Genomic DNA, 20,481 nt, shown 5'->3' with positions numbered 1-20,481 from the left:
CTTTGGGTTCAGTCTTGCGGTGTCCTTTCCCAGTGACAGTAGGGGCAGCAAGGCACGTATTGTATTGTTGCCATCGAGGATAACAAGATGGGGTTTATTTCATATTGCATGAGTTCATCCCTCTACATCATGTCATCTTGCTTAAAGCATTACTCTGTTCTCTTGAACTTAATACTCTAGATGCATGCTGGATAGCGGTCGATGTGTGGAGTAATAGTAGTAGATGCAGGCATGAGTCGGTCTACTTGTCTCGGACGTGATGCCTATATACATGATCATACCTAGATATTCTCATAACTATGCTCAATTCTATCAATTGCTCAACAGTAATTTGTTTACCCGCCGTGAATACTTATGCTCTCGAGAGAAGCCACTAGTGAAACCTATGGCCCCGGGGTCTATCTTCCATCATATTAATCTTCCAATACTTAGTTATTTCCTTTGCCTTTTATTTTACTTTGCATCTTTATCATAAAAATACCCCAAAATATTATCTTATCATATCTATCAGATCTCACTCTCGTAAGTGACCGTGTAGGGATTGACAACCCCTTATCGCGTTGGTTGCGAGGATTTATTTGTTTGTGTAGGTACGAGGGACTCGTGCGTGGCCTCCTACTGGATTGATACCTTGGTTCTCAAAAATTGAGGGAAATACTTACGCTACTCTGCTGCATCACCCTTTCCTCTTCAAGGGAAAACCAACGCAAGTGCTCAAGAGGTAGCAAGAAGGATTTCTGGCGCCGTTGTCGGGGAGGTCTACTCAAAAGTCAACATACCAAGTACCCATCACAACCCTTATCTCCCGCATTACATTATTTGCCATTTGCCTCTCGTTTTCCTCTCCCCCACTTCACCCTTGCCATTTTATTCGCCCTCTCTCTCTATCCTCCCTCTCTTTCTCTATTGGCCTCTTTTTGCCCGTTCCTCGTTTGCTTGTGTGTTTGATTGCTTGCTTGTCACGATGGTTTTACCTAGATTTGGTGATCCTCACCTTAAAAGGTTTGAAGAGATCGAAAGCAACGTCAGGAGTTTTATGGTTTTACAATTTGAGCATAATAGTTTGTTTAGAAATGAGCTTAAAGAACAAAAAAGTTTTATGAGTTATATGAATAAAGAGTTCGATGATATGTCTAAAGAATTTGATGGTTTGAAATCTCAGATTGCTTATCTTGAGAAGTTAATAGATGAAGTTTCGGATAAGCAAGCCACCTTAGTTAATAAGATGGTCGCTAAGCCGAATTTTTTTTTGAAAGATAAAGATGAAGATCTAAAAGTTATTGATGTGTCCCCTATTAAATCTTTATTTTGCAATATGAATCTTGATAATGATGAGATTGAATATGATCCACCTTTACCTAGACGGTGTTCCAAAAATTCGGAGTCTTTGGATCTTGATGCTAAAATTGTTAAAAGTGGGATTGAAGAAGTCAAAACTTTAAATATTGATGAACCCACTATTTTGGATTTCAAGGAATTTAATTATGACAATTGCTCTTTGATAGATTGTATTTCCTTGTTGCAATCCGTGCTAAATTATCCTCATGCTTATAGTCAAAATAAAGCTTTTACCATATTCAAAAAAATAAAGTTTTTACTAAACATATCGTTGATGCTTTGATGCAATCTTATGAAGAAAAACTTGACTTGGAAGTTTCTATCCCTAGAAAACTTTATGATGAGTGGGAACCAACTATTAAAATTAAAATTAAAGATCATGAATGCTATGCTTTGTGTGATTTGGGTGCTAGTGTTTCCACGATTCCAAAGACTTTGTGTGATTTGTTAGGTTTTCGTGATTTTGATGATTGCTCTTTAAACTTGCACCTTGCGGATTCCACTATTAAGAAACCTATGGGAAGAATTAATGATGTTCTTATTGTTGCAAATAGGAATTATGTGCCCGTAGATTTTATTGTTCTTGACATAGATTGCAATCCTTCATGTCCTATTATTCTTGGTAGACCTTTCCTTAGAACGATTGGTGCAATTATTAATATGAAGGAAGAGAATATTAGATTGTAATTTCCGTTAAGGAAAGGCATGGAACACTTTTCTAGAAAGAAAATTAAATTACCTTACGAATCTATTATGAGAGCCACTTATGGATTGCCTATCAAATATGGCAACACCTAGATCTATCCTTGCTTTTTATGCCTAGTTAGGGGCGTTAAACGATAGCGCTTGTTGGGAGGCAACCCAATTTTATCTTTATTCCTTGCTTTTTACTCCTGTTTAGTAATAAATAATTTATCTAGCCTCTTTTTTGGTTTTGTTTTTTGTGTTTAATTAGTGTTTGTGCCAAGTAGAACCGTTGGGAAGACTTGGGGAAAGTCTTGTTAATCTTGCTGTAAAAAAACAGAAACTTTAGCGCTCACGAGAATTGCTGCCATTTTTATTTGGTAAGTGCTATTTAGTTAATTATTTTTGCAGATGATTAATATATAAATTCCTCACGTCCAGAAATTTATTTTAGAATTTTTGGGGTTACAGATCTTGCGTTAGCTACAGATTACTACAGACTGTTCTGTTTTTGACAGATTCTATTTTTCGTGTGTTGTTTGCTTATTTTGATGAATCTATGGCTAGTAAAATAGTTTATAAACCATAGAGAAGTTGGAATAAAGTAAGTTTAACACCAATATAAATAAAGAATGAGTTCATTACAGTACCTTGAAGTGGTGTTTTGTTTTCTTTCGCTAACGGAGCTCACGAGACTTTCTACTTTAAGTTTTGTGTTGTGAAGTTTTCAAGTTTTGGGTAAAGATTTGATGGATTATGGAACAAGGAGTGGCAAGAGCCTAAGCTTGGGGATACATATGGCACCCCCAAGATAATCTAAGGACACCTAGAAGCCAAAGCTTGGGGATGCCCCGTAAGGCATCCCCTCTTTCGTCTACTTCTATCGGTAACTTTACTTGGAGCTATATTTTTATTTACCACATGACATGTGTTTTGTTTGGAGCGTCTTGTATTATTTGAGTCTTTATTTGTTAGTTTTCCACAATCATACTTTCTGCACACACCTTTTTAAGAGAGACACACATGATTCGGAAATTATTAGAATATTCTATGTGCTTCACTTATATCTTTTGAGTTATATAGTTTTTGCTCTAGTGCTTCACTTATATCTTTTAGAGCACGTCGGTGGATTTGTTTTATAGAAACCATTGTTCTCTCATGCTTCACTTAGATTATTTTAAGAGTCCTACAAAACAGCATGGTAATTTGCTTTAATTATTTGAGGCATTCAAGATTAAATAAATAAAAATTTCTTATGAGTGTGTTGAATACTATGAGAAGTTTGAAACTTGATAATTGTTTTGAGATATGGAGATGGTGATATTAGAGTCGTGCTAGTTGAGTAATTGTGAATTTGAGAAATGCTTGTGTTGAAGTTTGTGATTCCCGTAGCATGCATGTATGGTGAACCGTTATGTTAAGAAGTCGGAGCATGATGTATTTATTGATTGTCCTCCTTATGAGTGGCGGTCGGGGACGAGTGATGGTCTTTTCCTACCAATCTATCCTCCTAGGAGCATGCGCGTAGTACTTTTCTTCGATAACTAATAGATTTTTACAATAATTATGTGAGTTCTTTATGACTAATGTTGAGTCCATGGATTATACGCACTCTCACCCTTCCACCATTGCTAGCCTCTCTAATACCGCGCACCTTTCGCCGGTATCATACACCCACCATATACCTTCCTCAAAACAGCCACCATACCTACCTATCATGGCATTTCCATAGCCATTCTGAGATATATTGCCATGCAATTTTCCACCGTTCCGATTATCATGACACACTCCATCATTGTCATATTGCTTTGCATGATCATGTAGTTGACATTTTAGTAGTGGCAAAGCCACCGTTCATAATTCTTTCATATAAGTCATGCATGCATCATTGCTATCCTGGTACACCGCTGGAGGCATTCATATAGTGTCATACTTTGTTCTTGTATCGAGTTGTAATCATTGAGTTGTAAATAAATAAAAGTGTGATGATCATCATTCATAGAGTATTGTCCCAAAAAAAGGCCAAAGAAAAAAAAGAAGGCCCAAAAAAAATAAAAAATATATATAAAGGGGCAATACTACTATCCTTTTTCCACACTTGTGCTTCAAAGTAGCACCATGATCTTCATGATAGAGAGTCTCCTATGTTATCACTTTCATATACTAGTGAGAATTTTTCATTATAGAACTTGACTCATATATTCCAACGATGGGCTTCCTCAAAATGCCCTAGGTCTTCGTGAGCAAGCAAGTTGGATGCACACCCACTTAGTTTCTTTTTGTTGAGCTTTCATATATTTATAGCTCTAGTGCATCCGTTGCATGGCAATCCTTACTAACTCACATTGATATCTATTGATGGGCATATCCATAACCCGTTGATACGCCTAGTTGATGTGAGACTATCTTCTCCCTTTTTGTCTCCTCCACAACCACCATTCTATTCCACCTATAGTGCTATGTCCATGGCTCGCGCTCATGTATTGCGTGAAAATTGAAAAAGTTTGAGAACATTAAAAGTATGAAACAATTGCTTGGCTTGTCATTGGGGTTGTGCATGATTTGAATACTTTGTGTGGTGAAGATGGAGCATAGCCAGACTATATGATTTTGTAGGGATAACTTTCTTTGGCCATGTTATTTTGAAGAGACATAATTGCTTAGTTAGTATGCTTGAAGTATTATTATTTCTATGTCAATATTAAACATTTGTCTTGAATCATTCGGATCTGAATATTCATGCCACCATAAAGAGAATTACATTGAAATTATGCCAAGTAGCATTCCACATCAAAAATTCCGTTTTTATCATTTACCTACTCGAGGACAAGCAGGAATTAAGCTTGGGGATGCTTCATACGTCTCCAACGTATCTATAATTTTTGATTGTTCCATGCTATATTATATTCTGTTTTGGACATTATTGGGCTTTATTATACACTTTTATATTATTTTTGGGACTAACCTATTAACCGGAGGCCCAGCCCAGAATTGCTGTTTTTTTACCTATTTTAGGGTTTCGCAGAAAAAGAATATCAAACGGAGTCCAAACAGAATGAAACCTTCGGGAACGTGATTTGCGGAATGAACATGATCCAGAGGACTTGGACCCTACGTCAAGACATCAACCAGGAGGCCACGAGGTAGGGGGGCGCGCCCTCCACCCTCGTGGCCCCCCTGTTGCTCCACTGACGTACTCCTTCCTCCTATATATACCTACGTACCCCCAAACTACTAGATATGGAGCCAAAACCCTAATTCCACCGCCGTAACTTTCTGTATCCACAAGATCCCATCTTGGGGCCTGTTCCGGAGCTCCGCCGGAGGGGGCATCGATCACGGAGGGCTTCTACATCAACACCATAACCCTTCCGATGAAGTGTGAGTAGTTTACCTCAGACCTATAGGTCCATAGTTATTAGCTAGATGGCTTCTTCTCTCTTTTTGGATCTCAATACAAAGTTCTCCCCCTCTCTTGTGGAGATCTATTTGATGTTATCTTCTTTTGTGGTGTGTTTGTTGAGACCGATGAATTGTGGGTTTATGATCAAGTTTATCTATGAACAATATTTGAATCTTCTCTGAATTCTTTTATGTATGATTGGTTATCTTTGCAAGTCTCTTCGAATTACCAGTTTGGTTTGGCCTACTAGACTGATCTTTCTTGCAATGGGAGAAGTGCTTAGCTTTGGGTTCAATCTTGCGATGTCCTTTCCCAGTGACAGTAGGGGCAGCAAGGCACGTATTGTATTGTTGCCATCGAGGATAACAAGATGGGGTTTATTTCATATTGCATGAGTTCATCCCTCTACATCATGTCATCTTGCTTAAAGCATTACTCTGTTCTCTTGAACTTAATACTTTAGATGCATGTTGGATAGCGGTCGATGTGTGGAGTAATAGTAGTAGATGCAGGCATGAGTCGGTCTACTTGTCTCGGACGTGATGCGTATATACATGATCATACCTAGATATTCTCATAACTATGCTCAATTCTATCAATTGCTCAACAGTAATTTGTTTACCCGCCGTGAATACTTATGCTCTCGAGAGAAGCCACTAGTGAAACCTATGGCCCCGGGGTCTATCTTCCATCATATTAATCTTCCAATACTTAGTTATTTCCTTTGCCTTTTATTTTACTTTGCATCTTTATCATAAAAATACCAAAAATCTTATCTTATCATATCTATCAGATCTCACTCTCGTAAGTGACCGTGTAGGGATTGTCAACCCCTTATCGCGTTGGTTGCGAGGATTTATTTGTTTGTGTAGGTACGAGGGACTCGTGCGTGGCCTCCTACTGGATTGATACCTTGGTTCTCAAAAATTGAGGGAAATACTTACGCTACTCTGTTGCATCACCCTTTCCTCTTCAAGGGAAAACCAATGCAAGTGCTCAAGAGGAAGCAAGAAGGATTTCTGGCACCCTGTGAGCGTCGTCCATGGCAACGAACCCAACACCCTGGGCCTTGTTATCAAGCAGGTGGCTGAGAGCTGCCATGAGAGCCTCGTCGCTGAAGCCACCCTAGGTCATGACAGCGCCATACAGGTCAGGGTGGACATCGAGGGGCTTGCACTCCCTGATGGCCGTTGCCACCTCCTTCACCGCCTCAGTCATGCTGCAGAAGACATTGATCTCCTCCTCCATCAGGCCTCCTCTTTTCATCTTCCTATCAACGGGGTCAAATGGCTTGTCGAAGGGCTTCGCAGCGGGCTTGTCAGGGCCATCAAGGATCTCGACGTCCGGGGTCCGAGGGAAGTCAGGCATGGGAGAACCAAGAGGCTCCCCCGAGCCCATGGCATGCTTCCCAGTTGCCAGCCCGAAGGAGAAGATGTGTTGCATCTGGTTGTAGTTTTGGATGGGTATGTTAAGGAACTCAGCATCCCTTGGGTGGTCCTAAGAATGAAACACAAGTGTTGTTAGTTGCGATTAGGAGTAGGCAATGGTGGACACTATGAAAAGGAAGAGGGCTATGAGCTAACTGCGACATGGCCGGCGTAGTGCTCTTCCTCCAGAACTATGGAGCAAGTGTTCTCATCCCATGAGGCGCCGCTAAGGTCTCTCAGCTTGGACACTTGGATCCATCGACTTCTCCACTTCCTCAGGTGGTTGTACACCTGGGTGGCAGATACCTCTTGCCCACAAAACTCGAACACCTGCTTCGCAATGGTGTTCAAGTGCACCTCCTTGAAGCCCTTGTCAGTCCTAACTCCACTAGAGATGAGCTCACACATCTTGTTCAGCATGAACGTGGACATGAACGGCTGCCACTTCATGTTGTTTGACCTACTATCCTTCTTTGCCTTTGCTGCTGCTAGCTTGAGTGCAGCGGCAGCAACAACAGCAGCAGTAGTTGGCTCAACGAGCACTACTGGCACATAGAGGGAATCAGACTCGAACACCTCTGAATCAGGTGCCATCTCGGACATAGGCTGCGAGTCCTCGACAAACGATGGAGCAAACTGGCTGTCGGACATGATTAGGGCCTGACTAAGATCTTGCGTCTGCGTGGTCATGTCCTACAATCGTAGCACACATTGACACTGAGCATAGCACACAGCATACCGGACAATCCATGAAAGCAGGAGCATACATGTACATGGTTCATCACTATCATAGCAAGCACATGCTTCATCACTATCATACTAAGCATACATGTACATGGTTCATCACTATCATAGCAAGTACATGACCACCAATAGCTACAAATCACAGATCTGAGCATGATTCAACACAAGCACAAGGTTCAACTTCAAACTCTGCTACTATCTAGCCTACCACATGCTCAAACATCTAGCCCTACCACAAATTGTAACCGTAGCATAGCAACCAACCATATCAGCTCACAGATCAGACCACTAATCAATCATGCATCTAGATCAAACCCTAGATGCAGCTCATATCTAGCTAGAAGGAGCAGAGAGAAAGGGGGATTGAACTCACAGAGGCCATGGCTGCAGCTTGAGGATGAGGGGGGATGGTGGTGGAAGATGAACGCCGGCCGGTGAAGGAGCTCCGACACCGTGGACATCCGGCCGATGAAGATGCGTTGCTTACCTGCTCGTCGGTGCCGATGCGCGTCGGTGGGAAGGCGCGAACGGAGGAAGAATTGTGGCGGGAGTTGGGGCAGTGAGGGAGGGGCTAAATAGGGGGTGGAGCGGCGGGAGGTGAGCCGAAATCCTCCCGCCGATTTTTCAGCGACGCGGGCGAGCTCGCGCCATCTCCCTTGCTCGCACGAGGGGAGAAATGCGCTGCCCTCCCCTGCCTCGCCCTGGCCAGGCTCACGAGCTACTGCCGATTTGTGCGTTGCCCCTGGGCCAGGCCTGGACGTGCTTTAAGCTTCGTGCGATGCGGGCCGCACAGTGAATGCAGGAAACCAAACGGTCCAAATTCTTCTCGCCCGGGCCAGGCTGGGCCTCATGCGGGCAACCAAACACGTCCTTAACTGTGATGGTGGTTTTGGGTGATGGCTCAGCAAGTTGCTTGAGATACTTGCACATGTTTATTCGACTATTTCACGACATTCTGACTTGAGCCTCCTGATATGTCTCCAACGTATCTATAATTTTTGATTGCTCCATGCTATATTATCTATTGTTTTGGACATTATCGGGCTTTATTATCCACTTTTATATTATTTTTGGGACTAACCTATTAACCAGAGGCCCAGCCCAGAATTGCTGTTTTTTGCCTATTTTAGGGTTTTGAGGAAAAGGAATATCAAACGGAGTCCAAATGGAATGAAACCTTCGGGAACGTGATTTTCTCACCGAATACAACTCAGGAGACTTGGACCCTACGTCAAGCCAATCAACAGGAGGCCACGAGGTAGGGGGGCGCGCCTGCCCCCCCAAGCGTGCTCTCCACCCTCATGGGCCCCTTATTGATCCAGCGACGTACTTCTTCCTCCTATATATACCCACGTACCCCCAAACGATCAGATACGGAGCCAAAACCCTAATTCAACCGCCGTAACTTTCTGTATCCATGAGATCCCATCTCGGGGCCTGTTCCAGAGCTCCGCCAGAGGGGGCATCGATCACGGAGGCTTCTACATCAACACCATAGCCTCTCCGATGAAGTGTGAGTAGTTTACTTCAGACCTACGGGTCCATAGTTATTAGCTAGATGGCTTCTTCTCTCTTTTTGGATCTCAATACAATGTTCTCCCCCTCTCTTGTGGAGATCTATTCGATGTAATCTTCCTTTTGCAGTGTGTTTGTTGAGACCGATGAATTGTGGGTTTATGATAAAGTCTATCTATGAATAATATTTGAATCTTCTCTGAATTCTTTTATGTATGATTGGTTATCTTTGCAAGTCTCTTCGAATTATCAGTTTGGTTTGGCCTACTAGATTGATATTTCTTGCAATGGGAGAAGTGCTTAGCTTTGGGTTCAGTCTTGTGGTGTCCTTTCCCGGTGACAGTAAGGGTAGCAAGGCACGTATTGTATTGTTGCCATCGAGGATACCAAGATGGGGTTTTCTTCATATTGCATGAGTCTATCCCTCTACATCATGTCATCTTGCTTAAGGCGTTACTCTGTTTTAACTTAATACTCTAGATGCATGCTGGATAGCGGTCGATGAGTGGAGTAATAGTAGTAGATGCAGGCAGGAGTCGGTCTACTTGTCTCGGACGTGATGCGTATATACATGATCATACCTTGATATTCTCATAAGTATGCTCAATTCTGTCAATTGCTCAACAGTAATTTGTTCACCCACCGTAGAATACTTATGCTCTCGAGAGAAGCCACTAGTGAAACCTATGGCCCCCGGGTATATCTTTATCATACCAATCTCCTACTACTTAGTTATTTACTTTGCTATTTATTTTTCCTTTATTTTACTTTGCATCTTTATCATAAAAATACCAAAAAATATTATCTTATCATATCTATTAGATCTCACTCTCGTAAGTGGCCCTATAGGGATTGACAACCCCTATTTGCGTTGGTTGTGAGGATTTATTTGTTTTGTGCAGGTACAAGGGACTTGCGTGTAGCCTCCTACTGGATTGATACCTTGGTTCTCAAAAACTGAGGGAAATACTTACGCTACTTTGCTGCATCATCCCTTCCTCTTCGGTGAAAACCAACGCAGTGCTAAAAGAGGTAGCAAGAAGGATTTCTGGCGCCGTTGCCGGGGAGGTCTACGCAAAAGTCAACATACGAAGTACAAATCACATACCCTTATCTCCCGCATTACATTATTTTCCATTTTCCTCTCATTTTCCTCTCCCCCCAATTCACCCTTGCAGTTTTATTCGCCCTCTCTCTCTATCCTCTCTCTCTTTCTCTATTTGCCCTTTTTTGTCCGCTTGCTTTTTGTTTGCTTGTGTGTTAGTTTGCTTGCTTGTCGTTATGGCTAGTCCCTTATCTTCTCCATTGTCTCCCGAGAATGAAATTCTAAATTTTAAGCAAAGGGAGGGCGAAAATCTAAAAGATGCTTGGTATAGAATTTGCAATGCACAAAATAAATCTGCTAGGAAGCAATCTACCACCATTCTCCTTCGCAATTTTTATGTAGGCATTACTCCTTGGCACCGTTATGTTCTTGATACTATTACCGGAGGGAATTTTTTGGGTAGCCATACTTTTGATTCTTATAATGCTATGTTAGATTTATTTGGCTCTCCCCTCTTTTGGTTAATGGAACTATATTAACTTTGGAGCATTTAATGCAAAGGCTTGAAATTATTGAAAATAAGGTTGCTACCGTAGAGTTAATTGAAAATTTGGATAAAAAGATCCACAGCTGAATCTCTCAATATGGATCTAAAGTAGGAGTTACTTTGAAAGATATTAAAGAAAAGGAACCCATAGTTAATGAGAAAATAAATCACGATTCCGTTAGGATCGATAAACTTGAGAATATTATTACCAATTTGGGAACCGATTTTTCTTCCATAAAGAATACTCCAAGTTCCTCCACTAAAGTTCCCAAGCTTATGTATGTTCCTAAAAATAAGGGTGAATCATCTAGTAAGGAAAATGCGGATCTTAAATCTATAAGTGTTCATCCCAATCTTTTTGCTATCATTAAAGAACCATTTGTTACAAATGAATTTTTTGATCTTGTGCCTAAAAGTTTGATAATTAATAAAAATAAAGAAACTCCTAAATATGGTAGATGCCTCATTGAAGAATTGCCTACCAAAGATGGCAATACCTAGATCTATTCTTGCTTGTTATGCCTAGCTAGGGGCGTTAAACGATAGCGCTTGTTGGGAGGCAACCCAATTTTATTTTTATTCCTTGCTTTTTGCTCATGCTTAGTAATAAATAAATTATTTATCCTCTGTTTTGGTTGTGTTTTTTGTGTTTAATTAGTGTTTGTGCCAAGTAGAACCGTTGGGAAGACTTGGGGAAAGTCTTGTTGAACTTGCTGTAAAAAACAGAAACTTTAGCGCTCACGAGAACTGCTGTAATTTTTATTTGGAAAGTGCTATTTAGTTAATTCTTTTTGCAGATGATTAATAGATAAATTCGTCACGTACAGCAATTTATTTTAGAATTTTTGGGGTTTCATATCTTGCGTTAGCTACAGATTACTACAGACTGTTCTGTTTTTGACAGATTCTGTTTTTCGTGTATTGTTTGCTTATTTTGATGAATCTATGCCTAGTAAAATAGTTTATAAACCATAGAGAAGTTGGAATACAGTAGGTATAACACCCATATAAATAAAGAATGAGTTCATTACAGTATCTTGAAGCTCACGAGATTTTCTACTTTAAGTTTTGTGTTGTGAAGTTTTCAAGTTTTGGGTAAAGATTTGATGGATTATGGAACAAGGAGTGGCAAGAGCCTAAGCTTGGGGATACCCATGGTACCCCTAAGATAATATAAGGACACCTAAAAGCCAAAGATTGGGGATTCCCCGGAAGGCATCCCCTCTTTCGTCTACTTCTATCGGTAACTTTACTTGGAGCTATATTTTTATTTACCACATGATATGTGTTTTGCTTGGAGCGTCTTGTATGATTTGAGTCTTTGCTTATTAGTTTACCACAATCATCCTTGCTTTACACACCTTTTGAGAGAACCATACATGATTTGAAATTTGTTAGAATACTCTATATGCTTCGCTTACATCTTTTGAGTTATATAATTTTGCTCTAGTGCTTCACTTATATCTTTTAGAGCACGGTGGTGGATTTGTTTTATAGAAACTATTGCTCTATCATTCTTCACTTAGATTATTTTGAGAGTCTTAAATAGCATGGTAATTTGCTTAAAATCCTAATATGCTTGGTATGCAAGATTAATAATAAAAATTCTCTTATGAGTGTGTTGAATACTATGATAAGTTTGATACTTGATAATTGTTTTGAGACATGGAGATGGTGATATTAAAGTCATGCTAGTTGAGTAGTTGTGAATTTGAGAAATACTTGTGTTGAAGCTTGTGATTCCCGTAGCATGCACGTATGTTGAACCGTTATGTGATGAAGTCGGAGCATGATTTATTTATTGATTGTCTTCCTTATGAGTGGAGGTCGGGGACGAGCGATGGTCTTTTCCTACCAATCTATCCCCCTAGGAGCATGCGCGTAATATTTTGCTTCGATAACTTGTAGATTTCTGCAATAAGTATATGAGTTCTTTATGACTAATGTTGAGTCCATGGATTATACGCACTCTCACCCTTCCACCTTTGCTAGCCTCTCTAATACCGCACACCTTTCGCCGGTATCATACACCCACCATATACCTTCCTCAAAACAGCCACCATACCTACCTATTATGGCATTTCATAGCCATTCCGAGATATATTGCCATGCAACTTTCCACTGTTCCATTTATGACACACTCCATCATTGTCATATTGCTTAGCATGATCATGTAGTTGACATAGTATTTGTGGCAAAGCCACTGTTCATAATTCTTTCATACTTGTCACTCATGCATCATTGCATATCCCGGTACACCGTCGGAGGCATTCATATAGAGTCATATCTTGTTCTAAGTATCGAGTTATAATTATTGAGTTGTAAGAAAAATAAAAGTGTGATGATCATCATTATTAGAGCATTGTCCCAAGTGAGGAAAGGATGATGGAGACTATGATTCCCCCACAAGTCGGGATGAGACTCCGGACAAAAAATATAAAAAAGAAAAGAAAAGAGGCCAATAAAAAAAGAGAAAAGGCCCAAATAAAAAAAAGAAAAGAAAAAATGAGAGAAAAAGAGAGAAGGGACAATGTTACTATCCTTTTACCACACTTGTGCTTCAAAGTAGCACCATGAGCTTCATAGTAGAGAGTCTCTCATGTTATCACTTTCATATACTAGTGGGAATTTTTCATTATAGAACTTGGCTTGTATATTCCAATGATGGGCTTCCTCAAAATTACCCTAGGTCTTCATGAGCAAGCAAGTTGGATGCACACCCACTTAGTTTTTTTTGAGCTTTCATATACTTATAGCTCTAGTGCATCCGTTGCATGGCAATCCCTACTCACTCAAATTGATATCTATTGATGGGAATCTCCATAGCCCGTTGATATGCCTAGTTGACGTGAAACTATCTTCCCCTTTTTGTCTTCTCCACAACCACCACTCTATTCCACCTATAGTGCTATATCCATGGCTCACGCTCATGTATTGCGTGAAGATTGAAACAGTTTTGAGAATGTCAAAAGTATGTAACAATTGCTTGGCTTGTCATCGGGGTTGTGCATGATTTAAATATTTTGTGTGGTGAAGATAGAGCATAGCCAGACTATATGATTTTGTAGGGATAACTTTCTTTAGCCATGTTATTTTGAGAAGACATAATTGCTTTGTTAGTATGCTTGAAGTATTATTATTTTTATGTCAATATGAACTTTTGTCTTGAATCTTTCGGATCTGAATATTCATACCACAATTAAGAAGAATTACATTAAAATTATGCCAAGTAGCACTCCGCATCAAAATTTCTGTTTTTATCATTTACCTACTCGAGGACGAGCAGGAATTAAGCTTGGGGATGATTGATACGTCTCCAACGTATCTATAATTTTTGATTGCTCCATGCTATATTATCTACTGTTTTGGACATTATCGGCTTTATTATCCACTTTTATATTATTTTTGGGACTAACCTATTAACCGGAGGCCCAGCCCAAAATTGTTGTTTTTTGCCTATTTTAGGGTTTCGAAGAAAAGGAATATCAAACGGAGTCCAAACGGAATGAAACCTTCGGGAACGTGATTTTCTCACCGGATACAACTCAGGAGACTTGGACCCTACGTCAAGGAAATCAACAGGAGGCCACGAGGTAGGGGGCGCGCCTGCCCCCCCAGGCGCACCCTCCACACTCGTGGGCCCCCTGTTGCTCCACCGACGTACTTCTTCCTCCTATATATACCCACGTACCCCCAAATGATCAGATACGGAGCCAAAACCGTAATTCCACTGCCATAACTTTCTGTATCCACGAGATTCCATCTCGGGGCCTATTCCAGAGCTCCGCCGGAGGGGGCATCGATCACGGAGGGCTTCTACATCAACACCATAGCCTCTCCGATGAAGTGTGAGTAGTTTACTTCAGACCTACGGGTCCATAGTTAGTAGCTAGATGGCTTGTTCTCTCTTTTTGGATCTCAATATATACAATGCTCTCCCTCTCTCTTGTGGAGATCTATTCGATGTAATCTTCTTTTTGCGGTGTGTTTGTTGAGACCGATGAATTGTGGGTTTATGATCAAGTCTATCTATGAATAATATTTGAATCTTCTCTGAATTCTTTTATGTATGATTGGTTATCTTTGCAAGTCTCTTCGAATTATCAGTTTGGTTTGGCCTACTAGATTGATCTTTCTTGCAATGGGAGAAGTGCTTAGCTTTGGGTTCAGTCTTGTGGTGTCCTTTCCCGGTGACAGTAAGGGCAGCAAGGCACGTATTGTATTGTTGCCATCGAGGATAACAAGATGGGGTTTTCTTCATATTGCATGAGTCTATCCCTCTACATCATGTCATCTTTCTTAAGGCGTTACTCCGTTTTAACTTAATACTCTAGATGCATGCTGGATAGCGGTCGATGAGTGGAGTAATAGTAGTAGATGCAGGCAGGAGTCGGTCTACTTGTCTTGGACGTGATACCTAGATATTCTCATAACTATGCTCAATCCTGTCAATTGCTCAACAGTAATTTGTTCACCCACCGTAGAATACTTATGATCTCGAAAGAAGCCACTAGTGAAACCTATGGCCCCCGGGTCTATCTTTATCATATCAATCTCCTACTACTTAGTTATTTACTTTGCAATTTATTTTGCCTTTATTTTACTTTGCATCTTTAACATAAAAATACCAAAAAATATTATCTTATCATATCTATTAGTTCTCACTATCGTAAGTGGCCCTATAGGGATTGACAACCCCTATTTGCGTTGGTTGCGAGGATTTATTTGTTTTGTGCAGGTACAACGGACTTGCATGTAGCCTCCTACTGGATTGATACCTTGGTTCTCAAAAAATGAGGGAAATACTTACGCTACTTTGCTGCATCATCCCTTCCTCTTCGGGGAAAACCAACGCAGTGCTAAAAGAGGTAGCACCTCCTCCTGCCAAGTTTTCTGTTATTTTTTTCTTCTTGGTTGCAAATCCTGCAGGTACTACTCATGTTCTCAGGAAAATGTTCTGAAGTTGGATTGGTGATCATGCTGAGTGAAAAATCCCATTCTCCAGTTTATTCTACGATGGTGCTCATACATGCAGCTGTGGAAGGTTGCACTTGCATCCCACAATACCTGGTATACCAGTCCTCAATCAAGTTTTTTTTGAATTCTTTGGATTGCTTACCACATGTGTCCCGTGGTCAATCAAGCTGATGTTGTTAATAGCAACACTAGTTAGATTACATTGTATTGTACAAACAATGTAGCTTTTTTGTAAATGTTAGGACATCTCCAAAGCGGCACCTCAAAGCTCCCTTAAAAGGTCCAGACCATGTGGTCCAGACAATTTTTGCTATCCAATCCAGTCCCCTAAACTATGCCCAGATTTGATGCCTATTAGAAGGGTTGGACGCGCTTTGCTGTGCTATTGGTGTTGTTGGGTTTCTTGAAAAAAATCACTCTGTTTCAAAATATAAGGTATTACTTTTTTGAAAACTCAGACCTTTTAGTTTGTTCAAATTTGTAGAGAAATATATCAAAATCCATAATATCAAATCGGTACGAGTAGACTCATCACGGAATAATTTTTTATATTTTCTTTGTTTAATATTATGGATGTCGATTATTTTGCTCTAAACTTGTCAAAGTTAAAGAAATTTAACTTTCCAAAAAATCAATACCCTTATATTTTGGAATTGATGGAATATTTAGCTTGACGGGCATGGAAGATGATAGAGTGTGTTTTATTTTATTTTAAAATGCGCTGATTTGGTGCCACCTTTCATGGTGTGATTATGTGTTATGCGCTAACCAAACTATATCTATGTAGCGAAATTTCTGCGTCGGTGGCTGCATGTATTATATTGGTGCCCTTAATATCACATGGTGGCGCTTCATTCTTCTAGATGGTGGGAGGGTGTGCGGGATTGATATGTTTCTATAGACCGATTGTTGCTAATTGATTTGAAAAATTGTTAGCCCGATCATAAACCAAATCCAAAATTGAATACCTGAGTTGAATGAAAGAGTTTCAAAATTTGGGAACATAGTGAATTAAAATAATTGAATGCGAGATCTTGAGAAATTATTGACCCGGTCAAAATAGGGTGACCCAAATCTAAATTCAATACCTCATTTAGTTGTCCTTAAAAAATAGAAACCATGGTGTATAGTGTAAAATAATTGAATGAGAGAGCTTTGAGAAATTGTTGATCCGGTTAAAATAGGGTGACCCAATTCTAATTGGAGACCTCAATTGAATGTGTGTTCTTTAAGACTAGGGAGCATAGTGTATAGTGTTATGTTATAGATGACTAGAAGAACACCCATGCGTTGCAACGGGGCCACATTAACTTTAAGAGTTCAATATCAATTATGTTAATATTACATTTAATATTATCATACATATCAAGTGACATTGGCGACCTTTTTTACCATCAAAGTCTCATACACACTCTTCCTCCCTCTTCCTCACTCTCTCTCCCCCTCTCCCTCTCTCTCTAACACACACACATATCCATCTTATTGGGTACGGGACCATAATCCATCTATTTCACACGCACACGCGCTAGTGCATAACAATATGGATTATGTGTATTATATTTGCCACAACAACTGAGGGAATTAATTTCATGTAAATCGGCCAGCCACAACTCCATGACAAACAATACATCTAAATTCTCAGCGTTATTTTTATGTAACATTGGCGAGAGGTAAACGACGGTGATTGTTTCCTTTGTTTGGAGATTGATTACCATCCGTGAGTTAAGCTGGGTACTAAAGAAGATTCTGATTGTGATACATGAATTGATTGTTGCCTTGTACATTTGGTTTTGGTATTTGAAGATTGATTACCATCCGTTAGTTGGGTTACCAAAGAAGAAATCAATCACCATATGTAGAAAAAGGAACTACATTGCACATGCTTACACCTCATCTACTCGTGAGAATATATAGAATTGGAGCAAACAAAATAAGTGCAGACGAGAGATAAAACATCAATGAGGATCCCTAATGTCTTGACTAATATGTTGTCCTCCAGCTTGAGAAGCACCTACAAGGAAGGGCTAACATATAGAATCACGAGCCACTCCAATTTATGACTCACACAACTTCATCTTCAACTTGTTAATGATGCGTGAACCTCAACGTACCATGATGACCTGGTGCACCTGTGACTCACCAACATTCCATCATGCGCAATGCCTCCTGGAACGCCTTTGTCATCGCATGACAGAAGGTAGGAACACGTTAAGATCAACTGAGGCAAAACAACAAACAAGTGGCACCCCTCTTGTAAATATGTAACATTAATATCTTTTGTTAATTAAATGCAGTAGAAGCCTCTCCTGTCGTTTCCTCCTAAAAAACAAAAGAATGGCGCAATTGAATGGTAGTATCACATAATCCAACTCTTCACATCAGCGAACTCCTTAATCTGCCTGGCCCTATTCTTATTTAAAAGGTTGTGCAACCAGGACCGGTTACTCCTACAATTTTGCTGTCGAGACACGACTTATGTGATGCAGTAAAGCACATGAAAGAGATGATGCTGCTAACGAGATCTTGGCGATTATATGTAACATAATCAAGCGGTGCTAGCTCAACTTTAGTGCCAATCAGCATAGCCTATTTAGCCGATATATTACTGTTAAATACCGTAGCATTGTAGAGCTTATTGCATCCTTGTACACATGATCAATATCTAGTTATCTATGGACAAGAAAACATATGTATCTAGACCAGCGGGAACAAAGACAAAAGCCATGTTAAATTTGTCACCATGCACTTGCATACCAGCTCCTAGGCATGCACAAAGAAAAAGCTGAAGCACATTGATGAAGTAACTCAGAAACTATGTTCCTGTCTCAAATACAAATAAAACTGACGGCCAAAGATGAACTGGTTAAGCATTCCCAAAAATCACATGTTCAAAACTCCTTAGAGCATAACTCCAACTATCAATCTCATAAATTTGAAGTTAATATCTCTCAATCGTAAAAATAACATGCATCGGGTTGTCAATTGATTTTCGGATGCATCCACTATCAATCTCACGAAATGCAAGTTAATATCTTGCCAAAAGCAGGCGTTTCATATTGTTAGCAAATAAAGTTTTCAGAACACTCTATATACAACCACAATATCATAAGAGAATGAGCGTATACAATCTACAAGGTAATGTAGCAATTTAGAGGTTGGGTACTTACTTCAGTAATAAAACAGGTTCAAGGTAGTAACAAGGATTCTTCTAATGCATTAATAAACAAATGTTCTGCACTGAAGACAAGATAAACAATTCCCAAAGTGCATCAGAGCATCACAGAACATTACTGGCAAGATAAATGCACGGCGATACACCCGACTCATTTAATTAATATAATTAAATTATCAGTAAATTAGTCACCAAACTGCTCAGATGAACCGGAACAGAGCCAACATATATCATCCTAGACAAAAACAGTATCAACCATTTACCTTGGTACTTTAGGGACCAACAGGAGGATGCATGTAGAAGCGCTTCTTGCCTGCGAATCCACAGTCAGATAGAGAAATTGGAACCCATTCCCATCACCAATTGATAAAGAAAGCACGTAAGAAAATTGATATCGGGCCAACTTGGATCTTCAGTGATTGTCCCCCGGTATGGAGAATTTAGGAGGGTGGGTGTAGGGAGTGGCCTTGTGGATGATGGATGGAGGCGCGGAGGGATGTGGTCGCCGGAAGGTCGAAAGCGGAGAGGGTCGGGCACGTTAGGCGGAGCCGGTGGCGGCCGACAACCAGAGGTGGACCAATCGTGGGCGGCGAACCGACGATAGCCTCGACCCATCTCTCGACGCGGCGAAGATAGAGAGGGCGGCACTACTGGTGCTCGAGGCCGTCGCTCAGCACTATCTACATCGAGGGGAAAGAGAGGCTAGAAAGCGACAGGGTGATGCGGGGATAGGGATTGCGGAGGAGGGTGGGGGTGTGTGATTTGAATGGATGGTTCTGCCCACTGTTTTCTTGTACGTGGCGGTGGAGACGGTGGCGTCCAGCCATGCAGGTGAGGCATGGATTGAGACGGGCACACGGCGAGGCGCAGTAGCAGAGGCGGGGGCGATTTTTTGCTACTAAGATGCAAGGTGTGGGATTGATCGTTCATGATCTCTTTTCCTTTTTAACGGGAGATGGATGCGATTTTTTCACGAGGGGAGAGATGTGACCACGTACAGATTCCATAATAAATTAATTAGGTCCATAACGGGATTTGTTTACAATGCGTTAAGATTTACGTGTTAGTTTTCTTAATAAAGAAATGCACTTGTTGGGGATATGGTTACTGGAGGTAAACCGTCTAGGCGTAGCCGGGTTAGCTCCATGAAGATTGAAGCCCATGAAGATGTGAAGATATTGGTGCTTTACGAAGGCCCAAGGCCCAAAGGCGGGTTAAAGCCTATAGATGTGAACCGACTTTATCATATAAACTTGTATTGTAAGTTAGAGGAATAGAGACCGAGCCGGACACCTCTATGATCCGGCCTCGGGACTCTGTAAACCGGTGGGTGTCAACCTATGTATATAAAGGGACGACCCGACTGCGGTTTGAGGACAAGAAACAACAACTCGAGAGCCAGGCAAAGCGGATTCGCTCCCTGGTCATCGAAACCCTAGCAATACCAATCACAACTAGACGTAGGCCTTTACCTTCATCGAAGGGGCCAAACTAGTATAAAACCTCTCGTGTCCCCTTTTATGGTTTAACCCCTTTAAGCTAACCCATAGCGATGGCTCCACGACTAAGTCCTTTCACGAGGACATTTGCCGTGACAAACCCACGACAGTTGGCGCCCACCGTGGGGCT

Source organism: Triticum aestivum, chromosome 7A (assembly GCF_018294505.1).
Source record: "Triticum aestivum cultivar Chinese Spring chromosome 7A, IWGSC CS RefSeq v2.1, whole genome shotgun sequence".
Classification (NCBI taxonomy): domain Eukaryota; kingdom Viridiplantae; phylum Streptophyta; class Magnoliopsida; order Poales; family Poaceae; genus Triticum; species Triticum aestivum.
The sequence above is the reverse complement of the archived record's forward strand: the minus strand, read 5'-3'. Positions refer to the sequence as shown.